The sequence below is a fragment of the Rhincodon typus genome, chromosome 1 (genome assembly GCF_021869965.1).
Source record: "Rhincodon typus isolate 14 chromosome 1, sRhiTyp1.1, whole genome shotgun sequence".
NCBI lineage: Eukaryota > Metazoa > Chordata > Chondrichthyes > Orectolobiformes > Rhincodontidae > Rhincodon > Rhincodon typus.
This window is the reverse complement of record NC_063332.1, coordinates 106,240,576-106,252,839: the sequence shown is the minus strand read 5'-3', so window position 1 is coordinate 106,252,839 and position 12,264 is coordinate 106,240,576. Positions and strand designations below refer to the sequence as shown.

At 41.1% G+C, this 12,264-nt stretch overlaps 1 protein-coding gene across 1 annotated transcript in view; it reads right to left on the bottom strand.

Annotated features, from left to right (window-relative positions):
• LOC109918418 (AF4/FMR2 family member 1-like) overlaps positions 1 to 12,264 on the bottom strand; it is a 167,067-nt gene that overhangs the window by 107,930 nt on the left and 46,873 nt on the right. The window lies entirely within an intron of this gene.

The following is a 12,264-nucleotide window of genomic DNA, read 5'->3' as shown; positions in this document are numbered from 1 at the left end:
GTTATCTCAGATTCTCCAGAAATCGGCAGTTCCTACTATCTCTGATATTTAAACAGACCTATCCCATACAAAAGTATTGGGAGTCATGGAACTGTTGATTTTCTAGAGTATTGCATACATGCTTCAAAACATTCACAAAATGCTGCCAGCATACAGAGGATAAACAGCCAATGGGAAAGTGGAAGTCAGTGGAGCAGAAAGTATTTTGAACATCAACAGTGCACGGCTGGGGAAGGAACTAGCAGCAGAATCGGCAAATTTTTCAGTGGCACTGGAGAAGGAGCTAGAAGCTCAAGGAACAGTGGTTGCTTACAGACAGAGGATCATTCAGGAAAAGTACTTAACTCCTCTTAGCACACGAGGAAGGTGTCTTCATTACATTGCTCAAGGCGTTGAAAATGACAGATTGAAAATGGGATCACTACTACACAATTGTGTGTCATTAGAGTGGTCTATGATTATTGCTTGCTCGCTCACTGGATGTTTGTAAAGTCCTGATACATTGCAGATATACTACATTTATTATAAAGCACGGTAATTTTACAAAATTGAAGTACATTAAAAAATTGCTGCTGACATGAGACCTAAAAAGGTATGAGCAGAATAACATCAACAGGATTAATCTCCGTGCACATCACAATTATCTCTGTTGTGACCATCAAATACACAAAGAAACAGGTGACCCAAACACCATCTGTGACACAATGCAACGCACAAATGGCTTTGTCATTCAGCTAGGAAAGATCGTAATTAAAAGTAACTGAAAGTTCATGAAGTGCTTTGGCAGTGATATGGTCAGGTACAACACAAATTTAAATATTTTTTATACTCTTCAGTTTCTATGCACAATCTGTGACAATATGCTAATCCAATAAAAGTAGAACTGGAATGAAAGGAAACCAGAGTGGAACAGAAACTGGTCAGACACTATCAGTTTGGTCAGCTGATAGCCTTATATAAAGTCATTCAAAACAGCTTACTTATAATACATTTAACACAGTAGAATAATGTAGAACAAAAAACTATAAAATAGTACATGCAATATTTGCACTATAAGCATACATATATCTCAACATACTGTATATGTAGTACAGAACTCAGATCAGACCTATTGTTAGATCTATGGTTTTGTTACCAGCTGCCATTTACTCAAGTCACAAGGCTGTGGAAATAATTAGTGGGGAAACCAAGAAATGGCTAAGGTGATTGAATAAATACTTTGCATAAGTCTTCACAATGGAAGGAATTAATAGCATTCCAAAATTACAAATAATCAAAGGGGCAAAGGGAGGTGTGGAAATAAACATAATAACCATCACTGCAGAATAAAAAGAGAGTTAGGAAAACTAATAGGGCTAAAAACCAAAATCAATCCCCTTAACCTGATGGGATGCACCCCAGGATATTAAAGGAAGTAACAACAGACATGGTGGATGCACAGGAAGAAGTAATCTTCCAGGAATCCTTCGATTCTGGAAAAGTCCCAGAGGATTGAAAAACTGACAGCCAAACTTACACCTCTATTTAAACCAGGAAGGAGACAGAAAACAAGTAACTATACTCGTTAACATTTTCCTAAATAGTAGACATTAAGCTAAGAATCTAATAAAAGGATGCAATGGCAAAGCATTTACAAATACACAACATATGATCTAACAGACAATATGGCTTCATGAGTGGGAAATCATGTCTGACAAAATTTACTGTAATTCTTTGTGGTGGTAACAAGCAGGATAGATAAAGGGGAAGCAGTAGATATAATGCATTTGTATTTGAATTTTCAGCATATTTTTGATAAGGTACATTAGGCTACTTATGAAGATAGTAGCCCATGGTGCTGGAGTTAGCATATCAGCATGGACAGAGGATTGGCTAACTAATAGAAGGCAGAGCTAGGTTAAGGAGCATTTTCAGAATGCAACAAGTGAAGTGCCACAGGGATCACTGCTGGAACCACATAATTTACGATACACATATTAATAACTTGGATAACGGAAAGTGAATATATCCAGCTGAAGACATAATTGAGACAGCAGGTGGTGAGGTTGACACAAAGATTCCGCAGAGGGATATAAACAAGTTCAAGTGAAGGGGCAAAAACTTGAAAAGGTGGAATATAATGATGTGGGTAAATGTGAAGTAGTTATGCACCTTGGCAGGAAGAATAGAGAAACCAAATATTATTTAAATGGAGAAAGATGGCAGTAAACTCGAGAACAAAGGGTTTTAGGAATCATCATCCATGAATTGCACAAAGCTAGCAATCAAGTTCAGCAGGTAATAGGGAATGCAAATGGAACATTTCAATGAAAACCGAATATAGAAGTAGGGAATTTTTGCTAAAACTACACAGGGCACTAGTCAGACAACAACTGGAATACTGTGAAGAATTGGGTCCTTATCCAGGGAAAGATATACTGATATTGAAGACAGCCCAAGAGCTTTCATTATGCTGATACCAGGTATGAAGAGTCTGTCTTCTAAAAAGAGGTTAACTAGATTGAGCCTATACTTGGAGTTAGAAGTATGAACAGCAACTTCATTGAAACAAATATTGTTCTTAGAGGACTTGACAGGGTAGAAACAGAAAGGCTGTTTCCACCTGTGGGAGAGTCTAGGACCAGAGAGCATAATCTCAGAAAAAGAAGTCGCACATATAAGACAGATATGAGGAGGAATTTCTGTCAGAGCTTAGTAAATCTGTGAAATTCATTACTGCAGAGGGCTGTCGAGACTGGTCATTAAGTATATTCAAGGTTCAGTAAGGGAATCAAAGCTTATGTGGAAAAGATAGCTAAGCAGAATTGAGGATGTTTAGATCAATCACGATCTCATTCAATGGTGGAACAGAGCCAATGGGCTTGAATGGCGTACTACTGCTCCTACATCTTATGGTCATACAACACTTGCTGAGAACTGTACATTCCAGTTCTATCAAAATCTGCAACTTACTAATGGAGAAATTATCTGTAGTGCTGCTTTTCAATCTACAAAGATCAAAAAACAGAACAAATACTCAATGTTGACAATTAAAGCAACATTAATTTTGATGCAGAAAGAGCAATGTACACTTAAAATATTGCTATGGTAAGTTTTATTGCTAAAGACAAATTAATAAAGCACAGCATTCCTTTTATTGACCATATAGAACGAGCCCGGTGTTTACAGTTTGACATGTTGAGCATGGTGGACAAGCATAAGTTACACATATAAATATAATCAAATCGATGCTATGGTGAAAGTCAAAGCAGACAACTTGTGGGAAGGGGAAAAGGACATCCACCATCCAAGATTTTTTTATACAAAGGATGTAGGCAGGGAGCAAAGAAGTGGAAGAATTTTCAGGAATCAGTGTTGTAAAGAAGTATTTCATCAAGTAGCTCTTCATGCCTACTGAATAAAATTTAAATGGAGATACTATCTAGCTGAGCCCCATGTGTTTGGCACAACTACTTATCCATCATTTGACTCCTTGTAAAAACAAAAGCAGCTTAACAGGCTTCTCTAATGAAGTCAGAAACCAAGATCTTTTCTCTATTCTCCTCTGATTAATTACATCATCAGTTCTGGATAACAGTGGGCACAAGCTTCTCATATTTCCTCACTACTGACACTGAAGCACATCTTCAGCAGCCAGGCACCCAGAAACTCATTTTTAGTAAAGCTATTTATTTAGTTTATTTATAAGGGCATAATTCAAATCTTATAGAAAAACAGTGGTGCCTAGGAAACTAAGAGAGTGAATTCTAGCATTACAACAGTTCAATGGATGACAAATGCAATTACTTTAATAAAAGAGAGATACTCTTGCTGTTCCCAAGCATGATAAAGGCACAAAGCAAAACCAGATAGTGTCCATAATTCTGGGCAAGCAGCAACTATGGAAATGTGGTACTATAGTGCCTCTAAGTTATATAAGTGCATAACATCTAACATCGGAGGGAATATTCCCCCCACTTAGGAGATCACTGTATCTAATGTTTCCCTAACTCAAGTTTTCACACATACTCAAGGCAGAATTCTTGAGGGTTAGGTTTAGAGTGGGAGCATCACTCTGGTATCTTTCCTAAGACACCATCTTACACAAGCTGCTTTAAGTGCAGGCAGTGTACAATCATATCCGTACCCAACAACTCCCACCTTTTGCCAGAGCCACTGCCTAGCAATGAGTTGGGAAACTCAATTGATAACTTAGTGCCCCACCAACCACCGTACGCATGATATCACAGGGGTGCAAAGGTTAACCGCAATCCCTCAACTTGTTCCCAACAAAAATAGCTTCTCTAGTTAATTGATATGATTAAGATGCCAAGTTTAAGATTTATGGCCAGTGTAAAGTACCAGACCATAGAAGAATAATAGGGACATCAGAAGATTCTTTTTGATAAAAGGCTGTACACATTGTAAAAGAAACAAAGGTGGTATTCTGTTGTTTGGAAGTTCTGAAGGGAAACGTAAAAAGCTGATATAGTGAAAATATATGGGGGAGGAAAATATGTAGGGTAGTAGAAACATAGAATGAAATTCTGAACAGTGCTATGCTATACAAGTTGTATCTAATCGGAAGACAGTATTTTACCCACAAAAACTGTGCAGCAATGGAAGAACCTTCTCAGATAGACAGCAGTATTACAAACTTCTGCCTCATTGTTGCTGTTGTGGGCAAGGTGGCTGTATTTTTGTTATGTCAAACAAGTTTGTTGAAGCCAACTTTAGCACGGAAGGAGATGTAGGAGTTGAGAGATTTAAGGCAATGTAGAGGCCAGGAAATTTGCCATACTAAAAATAACCAAAGCATCAAAGCCAACAACAACAGTAGTTACTGCTGGTTAAACATGGAATGAAATAAAGGAACTCTTCCAATTTGCAAACCTCCTCCAATCCCCAAATCAATCACCACAAACTTTAGCTCCTCTACTGAAGAGAATTTGTGACATTACAGCTCATTTCCAGACGTTGCTGAATCTGTGATGTGGAGTTGCTTATGTTGGACTGGGGTGGAAAAGGTCAGAAATCACATGACACCAGGTTATAGTCCAACAGGTTCATTTGGAAACACAAGCTTTCAGAGCGTAGCCCCTTCACCAGATAGCTGAGCATTCTAAAATGTTTTTCTCTCCTTAGCCCTTTCTCTCCAGAGGCTGGGTTTTCAAATAAACCTGTTGGACTATAACCTGGTGTCATGTGATTTCTGACCTTGCTGAATCTGTGAACTAGCCCGTTTGGCCATTATTATTATCATTATACTTTAAAAGCCTGTACAGACAGAACAGCTGAATGACTTCATTCTGCGCTGTAACAATTCTGTGATTACCCATTTGGTCATACAGAACTACAGTATTGCTGAAAAACACATTTTATCAAAGCTTTCTGTCTTTTCACTAGAGTAGAGTGATGATTAGTTTGCTTCCTCTTGTACAATATAAATGTGGCTTTCCCTGTATTGGGATTTCTTATGAATTGTCCAAATGAGTGCAAGACAAGAACTGACAAAATGTGTCTTTCCTCAACCCACCCCCTCTCAGTAATTCTCAATTGTGATTCAATAATATTCATGTCTAAACCAAATCACAATGAGTGCAGGAAATTTGATCTCATAAGCAAAACTATCAACTCTTTCCTGGTCAATTCAGAATACCCACGGGATCACCAGATAGCTGATCAGTCTAAATGATTTTCTCTCCTTAGCCCTGAGGTACAATTATTGGGTCAATTATAGTAACTCTGCCAGTGTTCTGGCTGAGTTTAGCAATGCAAAGACAGCAAATCAAAACAGAACTAAAAAGGAGGAAATTCTGAACCACTCAGGTCCCTCAGTATCTTGGAAGGGAGAATACAGTTAGTTAATGGTGCTTAATTTTGATGAAAGGCAGTTGACCAAAAATTTCAACTAATTCTTTTTTCACAAGTTTCCTGACCTGCTCAGTGTCTCCACCATATTCCATTTTACTTCCCAAGACCTGAGCATGCATAGCACCCTGCTTTTGAATCAAAATCAGCTTTCCCACCTCCACATCTTAAACTATTCATGAAATCCCTGAAATTTGCACAACAGTAGGGCATCAAGAGACACCACAACCAAAGCTCAAGTCTGCCCTCACCCAAAATTGCTAAGATATTTCCAGTAGAGAATTCACTAAATAGTGATTCGCAGCAAAAATATGAGCTCAATTTGAATTCTCTAAGCAGAGGATCCATAGTTCAGCCAAGACCATTAAACAGATAAGAATACAGTGTCAAATGATGGATTTGCTGATCTATGTGGAAAAGCCACAGAATTAAGAGCTCTTCCCCACCTCCACTAAAACTGTCTCTCAAGCATTGAAAGTCAGAACTTCGTTCCACCAAAAAGGTAGGCATGAATTAGATCAATACCCAAAGTTATTCACTAACTGCATGCGAGATGAAGACATAAAACTGAACAGATTTAGATGGCAATGTTCTGCTGAATTAACTGATCCAAATTCTGCAGCATAAATTAGGATATTCCCAAGCAATGTAACTAAACCAGCACTAAATTACCAAAGCAAAACCATTGGTCTAATCAAAAATCATTCAAAGTTGGGTGGTTTTGTGATCTGCATGACAGGCATTTTGAAACACTCTAATATTCAGTGATAACGTTGCTGAGGCCAGGCGCCAACTCTCCGACACCTCCTCCTACCACCCCCTTGAACATAACCCCACCCCCGACCACCAAAACATCATGTCCCAGACCATCCACAACCTCATCACCTCAAGTGACCTCCCACCCACAGCCTCCAAACTCATCGTTCCCCAACGCTGCACCGCCCGTTTCTATCTCCTTCCCAAAATCCACAAACCAGACTGCCCTGGTCGACCCATTGTCTCTACCTGCTCCTGCCCCACCGAACTTATCGCCACTTATCTCAACTCCATTTTCTCCCCCCAGTCCAGGAACTCCCCACCTATGTCTGCAACACCACCCATGCCCTCCACCTCCTCCAAAACTTCCGATTCCCTGGTCCCCAACACCTCACCTTCACCATGGACATCCAGTCCCTATATACTTGCATTCCCCATGCAGATGGCCTAAAGGCCCTCCGCTTCTTCCTGTTCCACAGGCCTGACCAGTTCCCCTCCATGGACACCCTTGTCCGCTTAGCTGAACTCATCCGCAACCTTAACAATTTCTTCTTCAATTCCTCCCACTTCCGACAAAGGGGGTGGCCATGGGTACCCGCACAGGCCCAAGCTATGCCTGCCTCTTTGTAGGTTACGTGGAACAATCCCTCTTCCAAAGCTACACTGGTCCCATCCCTCACCTCATCCTCCGTTATATCGATGACTGTATCGGCGTCGCCTCGTGCTCCCACAAGGAGCTCGAACAGTTCATCCACTTTACTAACACCTTCCACTCCAACCTTAAGTTCACCTGGACCACCTCTGATACCTCTCTCTCTCCTGGACCTCTGTTTCCATCTCTGGCAACCACCTGGAAACCAATATCTATTTCAAGCCTACCGACTCCCACAGCTACCTGGAATACACCACCTCTCACCCACCTTCCTGCAAAAATGCCACCTCCTATTCCTTCGCCTCCGCCACATCTGCTCCCGAGATGAGGCATTCCACTCCCGGACATCCCAGGTGCCCTCGTTTTTCAAGGACCACAACTTCCCCTCCACAGTGGTCGAAAATCGCCCTCGACTGCATCACTCGCGTTTCCCACAACTCATCCCTCTCTGCAATAATGACGAAAACAGAATCCCCCTCACCCCCACGTACCACCCCACCAACCTCCGGAACCAATGCATCAGCCTCCACCACTTCTGCCACCTGCAATCTGACCCCACTACCAAAGACATTTTTCCTTCCCCACCCTTATCTGCCTTCCAGAGGGACCGCTCTCTCCATGACTCCCTTGTCCGCTCCACACTCCCCACTAGCCCCATTAGCCCCACCATCCCTGGCACTTTTCCCTGCAACCGCAGGAAGTGCTACACCTGCCCCTACACCTTCCCCCTCACCCCCATCCCAGGCCCCAAGCAAACCTTCCACATCAAACAGATGTTCACCTGCACATCTGCTAATGTGGTATATTGTGTCTGCTGTTCCTGATGTGGCCTCATCTACATCAGGGAAACCAAGCGGAGGCTTGGAGACGGCTTTGTGGAACACCTACGCTCGGTTCACAATAAACAACTACACCACCCATTCGCGAACCACTTCAACTCTCCCTCCCAATCCTTGGACAACATGTCCATCCTGGGCCTCCTCCAGTGCCACAACGATGCCATCCGAAGGTTGCAAGAACAGCACCTCATATCTCACTTGGTAACCCTGTAGCCCAATGGTCTCAATTTGGACTTCACAAGCTTCAATATCTCTCCGCCCCCAACCACATCCCAAGACCAGCCCAGCTCGTCCCCACCTCCCTGACCTGTCCATCCTTTCTCCCACCTCAACCCCCACCCCCACCTCCTACCTACCAGCCCCATCTCCGCCTCCTTGGCCTGTCCGTCTTCCCTTGACTGACCAACCCCCATCCTAACTCCCCACCTATACTCCCCTTTACTGGCTCCATCCCCACCGCCTTGACCTGTTCGTCTCCTCTCCATCTATCTGCTCCTTTATCCATCTTCTATCCACCTCCCCCTCTCTCCCTATTTATTTCAGAATCCCCTTCCCCTCCCCCATTTCTGAAGAAGGGTCCAGACCCAAAACGTCAGCTTTCCTGCTCCTCTGATGCTGCTTGGCCTGCTGTGTTCATCCAGCTCTCCACCTTGTTATCTATAATATTCAGTGGCTTGTTTGGCATTGCTCCACCTCGAACAAACCAAGACTTGACTTAGACCATAAGAAATAGGAACAGGGGAAGGCTACTCTGCCCTTCAAGCCTGCTCCACCATTCAACAGGATCATGGCTGATTTGACATTCCTCACGTTTACTTTCCTGCCCTTTTCCTTAACCCTGGATTTCCCTACTGATCAAGGATCTCAGTCTTAAACATACACATGGACTCTGTCCGCACTTGCTCTCAGTGGCAAGTTTCTAAGACTCTCAAACCTCAGACAAAATTCCTCATCAGTCTTAAATTGGCACTCTTGATTCTGAGACTACACCCTCTGGTCTTAGGCTCTCCCATGAAAAGAAATATCCTTTCTGTATTTACCCTGTCAAGCCTTAAAGAATCCTGTGTGTTCCAATTAGATCAGCTCATTCTCAAACTCCAGTGAGTCCTTACCTGTTCAAACCTTGCTCATAAGGCAATTCCTCCACACCAGGGATTACCCTAGTGGACCTTCTCTGAACTGCCTCCAATGAATTATCTTCTTCTTAAGAAGTTCTCATTAAAAATCTTATCTCTGAATTAATTTCTTGTCTGCAAAATCTTACATGCCATTGTTGTTCTTGTTATTGCTTCAGAATCAACTTTTCCCCATTTTAAGACCCAGTGATTACATGTACAAAAGGAAACTGTCTACAAAAATTTGCACAGCTTATGCAAAACATTTTAAGCAAACTGGTTGAAACATTTCTCAGTCAATAACTCATGTCCTGAGCTGAAATTGGACGGCAGAATCTGGCATGCCTTATCTTCAGGATTCTGCAGTAGCGGGCAGAGACACTGTTGGGATACTCACCTATAATTCACATGTACAGTTTAAAGAGAGAAACAAGAAAAAGCCTAATGCTTAGGAGTGGAAGTAGGAAGACAGAGGGAGAATAGAAGAATGACCAGAGTAAAAACAGTGGGCATATTTAGACAGGGACAGGAGGGGGAAGAGGAACAAAAAGGGGGGGGGATGGGTGGAGTTTAAGTTTAATAGGACATAAAATGGGATTTGAGTGTGCATGAGTGATTTGAGATAGATGGGAAAGCTACAGCAGAAGGCTACATCCATTCCATTGACCCCATCAAAAGCAAATGTTGGTGGCCCTTTTGCCTGCTCTGGGATCTCAATAGAAAGTTACAGGAAGAAAAAAATTAATAAAAGTCAAACAGCTGCTGAAAGGCAGTTCAGAGGGATTCTAGGTATTCTTTGACTTGCTGTGTGTCATGTAATGCAAGATTGGCTAGCACAATGTTGAAGAAGCTTGTCCTCATGTCTTGCTTTGAAATCATGTATTTTGGCTTTGTCAACATTTAACATTAAGTGTTTATCTAAGCAGTTTCAAATTAGATACATGAACAGTTGCTTTAAGATGGTGCCCTGGAATGGATGACTGAACACCATTTGGCTGGATTATCAGGCGATGGGTAATGTGCTGACAATTCATATTGTATTACAAAGACAAGTCAAAATATTATGCAACACGAAAGCAGCTTGTAACTTTAATGAAAGGTGATAGAAGGAAAAAGTGATATTCCCACCTACAAAGCACAAAAATATTGTCACCTTTCAACTAAATGTACATAGACTTACACATTGAAATTGTTTTAACTTAAATGTTTTACGCAAGAAGCAATTGCAGAACTAGGTCAAATATTTCTGGTTTTGCTTTGGCTTGAACGCTTTTTCCTTGTCCTCCCCAAACAATTGTGCAATGTCAATGTCAAGCCTCAAACTAAAAATGGCTATTTGATTGTGGTGTTGGGTGGTTGCCAGTAGAAATATAAGCCAGCCAATTATACCTACAGTGCCATAGGAAGTACATCTTTATGGGATGAGTATTGTTAATGTAACTAATCACACAATATAAGTGTAGCAGAAAATACTTTTAAAATTTCAGCATGATGCAGAATTGCTGTTACTCAGAAATTTGGTCAGGCATTTTTGATGCAGTATAAAAAGAAGCACTTTAATGCACAGCCACATTAAATATCTCTCAGTTCTTCCCTTGTTCTCTATTTTGTTTTTCACCATCCATACTGGGGAAAATCGGCTGTCATGGAACGTCATGCTCGTCTTTCTTGTGACATCTTCAAACATCCACTGTAGCTCATTTGCAACAGATCTGTGACATTCATCATCCAATTACGCCTAGGTCAAACCCCCTTTCTGCTGCCCTCCACTTCGCCCTGTAGAAGAGATCTCTGTAGCTTTGCAGCACAGATCGAATGGCTGAAATATTAATGTTGTTTTCTGGGTGTCACTTTTGGATTTTACTTAAAAAAAAAATCAATCAACAAATTGAACTTGGGTGTTTTTCATTTTGTAGCACAATGGATACATAATTAGTTTCATTTTAACTGACAAGCCTCAGAATAAAAGAAAAAAGTCTCGACTGTGGCATTAACAGAAATAACCTCAGGTCTAAAACTATTCCCTGCAATTGGATAACATTTCTTAACACGAATAAGAGGCCATTTTAACTTTGGATTACAGAATCTAGGCAGTGCAAGGTTCGATCAGAGACAGTACACAATTCATCTTCTAACCTATCAATAAGTATAATAAGTTAAGGGAACAAATTTCTTATTAAAACACAAGAGTTCCAATACCCAAATGGTATTATTTTCATAAGCTTTTCAAATGAAGTACAGGATTGTCGAGTGCAAAAAAACTTCAGCATTATTAAACATTAAATGCTTCAAAACCCTTGCTATAATAAAGACACAAAAATTACTTAACTAGATATTTCTGATCCTGCAGATTTCTAATAAAAATTCCAAATCTTAAGTTAACACACGAAGTGGTTAAAACAAACTTAAAGCTGAGCAATAATTCAGTTGTAGAAGCAGTGCCTTCAAAATTTCACTACCAGTTGTACTTTGTTCCAAATTTACAGGTTTATTTTAAAAATTAAGCCGAGCTACATACCAATATTGCATGTAAAACGACATCATCAAAAGTGCTCTGCTTGAATGAAAACGAGTCAAAACTACAAACAGATCCAGGAAAAGGATTCCTCAAAAAAGGTCCTTAATATTAAAAGCTAGCCCACGTTCTTTGTAAACATGCAGTTTGAGGGGTTGGGGGCAGGGGGAAGAAAATAAAAGATAAAGTCTTGTAACATACTCTAATGCTTCGCCGTGCTGAGCAATCTCACACAAACTAGCCTGTTAAATGAGGTTAGTCATGCATTACCACTAAATGCCACTTGACGCTGCCATGGCAACAACCGTCCTAGATTACAGACGGTGGTACACAGCTGACTCCTCATTTATCACATGCGTAGACAACATTTCCATGACTGCTCTTTTCTGAAGTGACTCTCTACTGTAACTACCTGGCCATTCTATTGTCTGTTCCTACTACAAAAGCCAGACATCCCAATTTCAACAGAACTGACGTCAGCTCATGCACAACCCAACCTATTTTAGTATTATCCTTGGGGGGGGGGGGGGGGGGAAA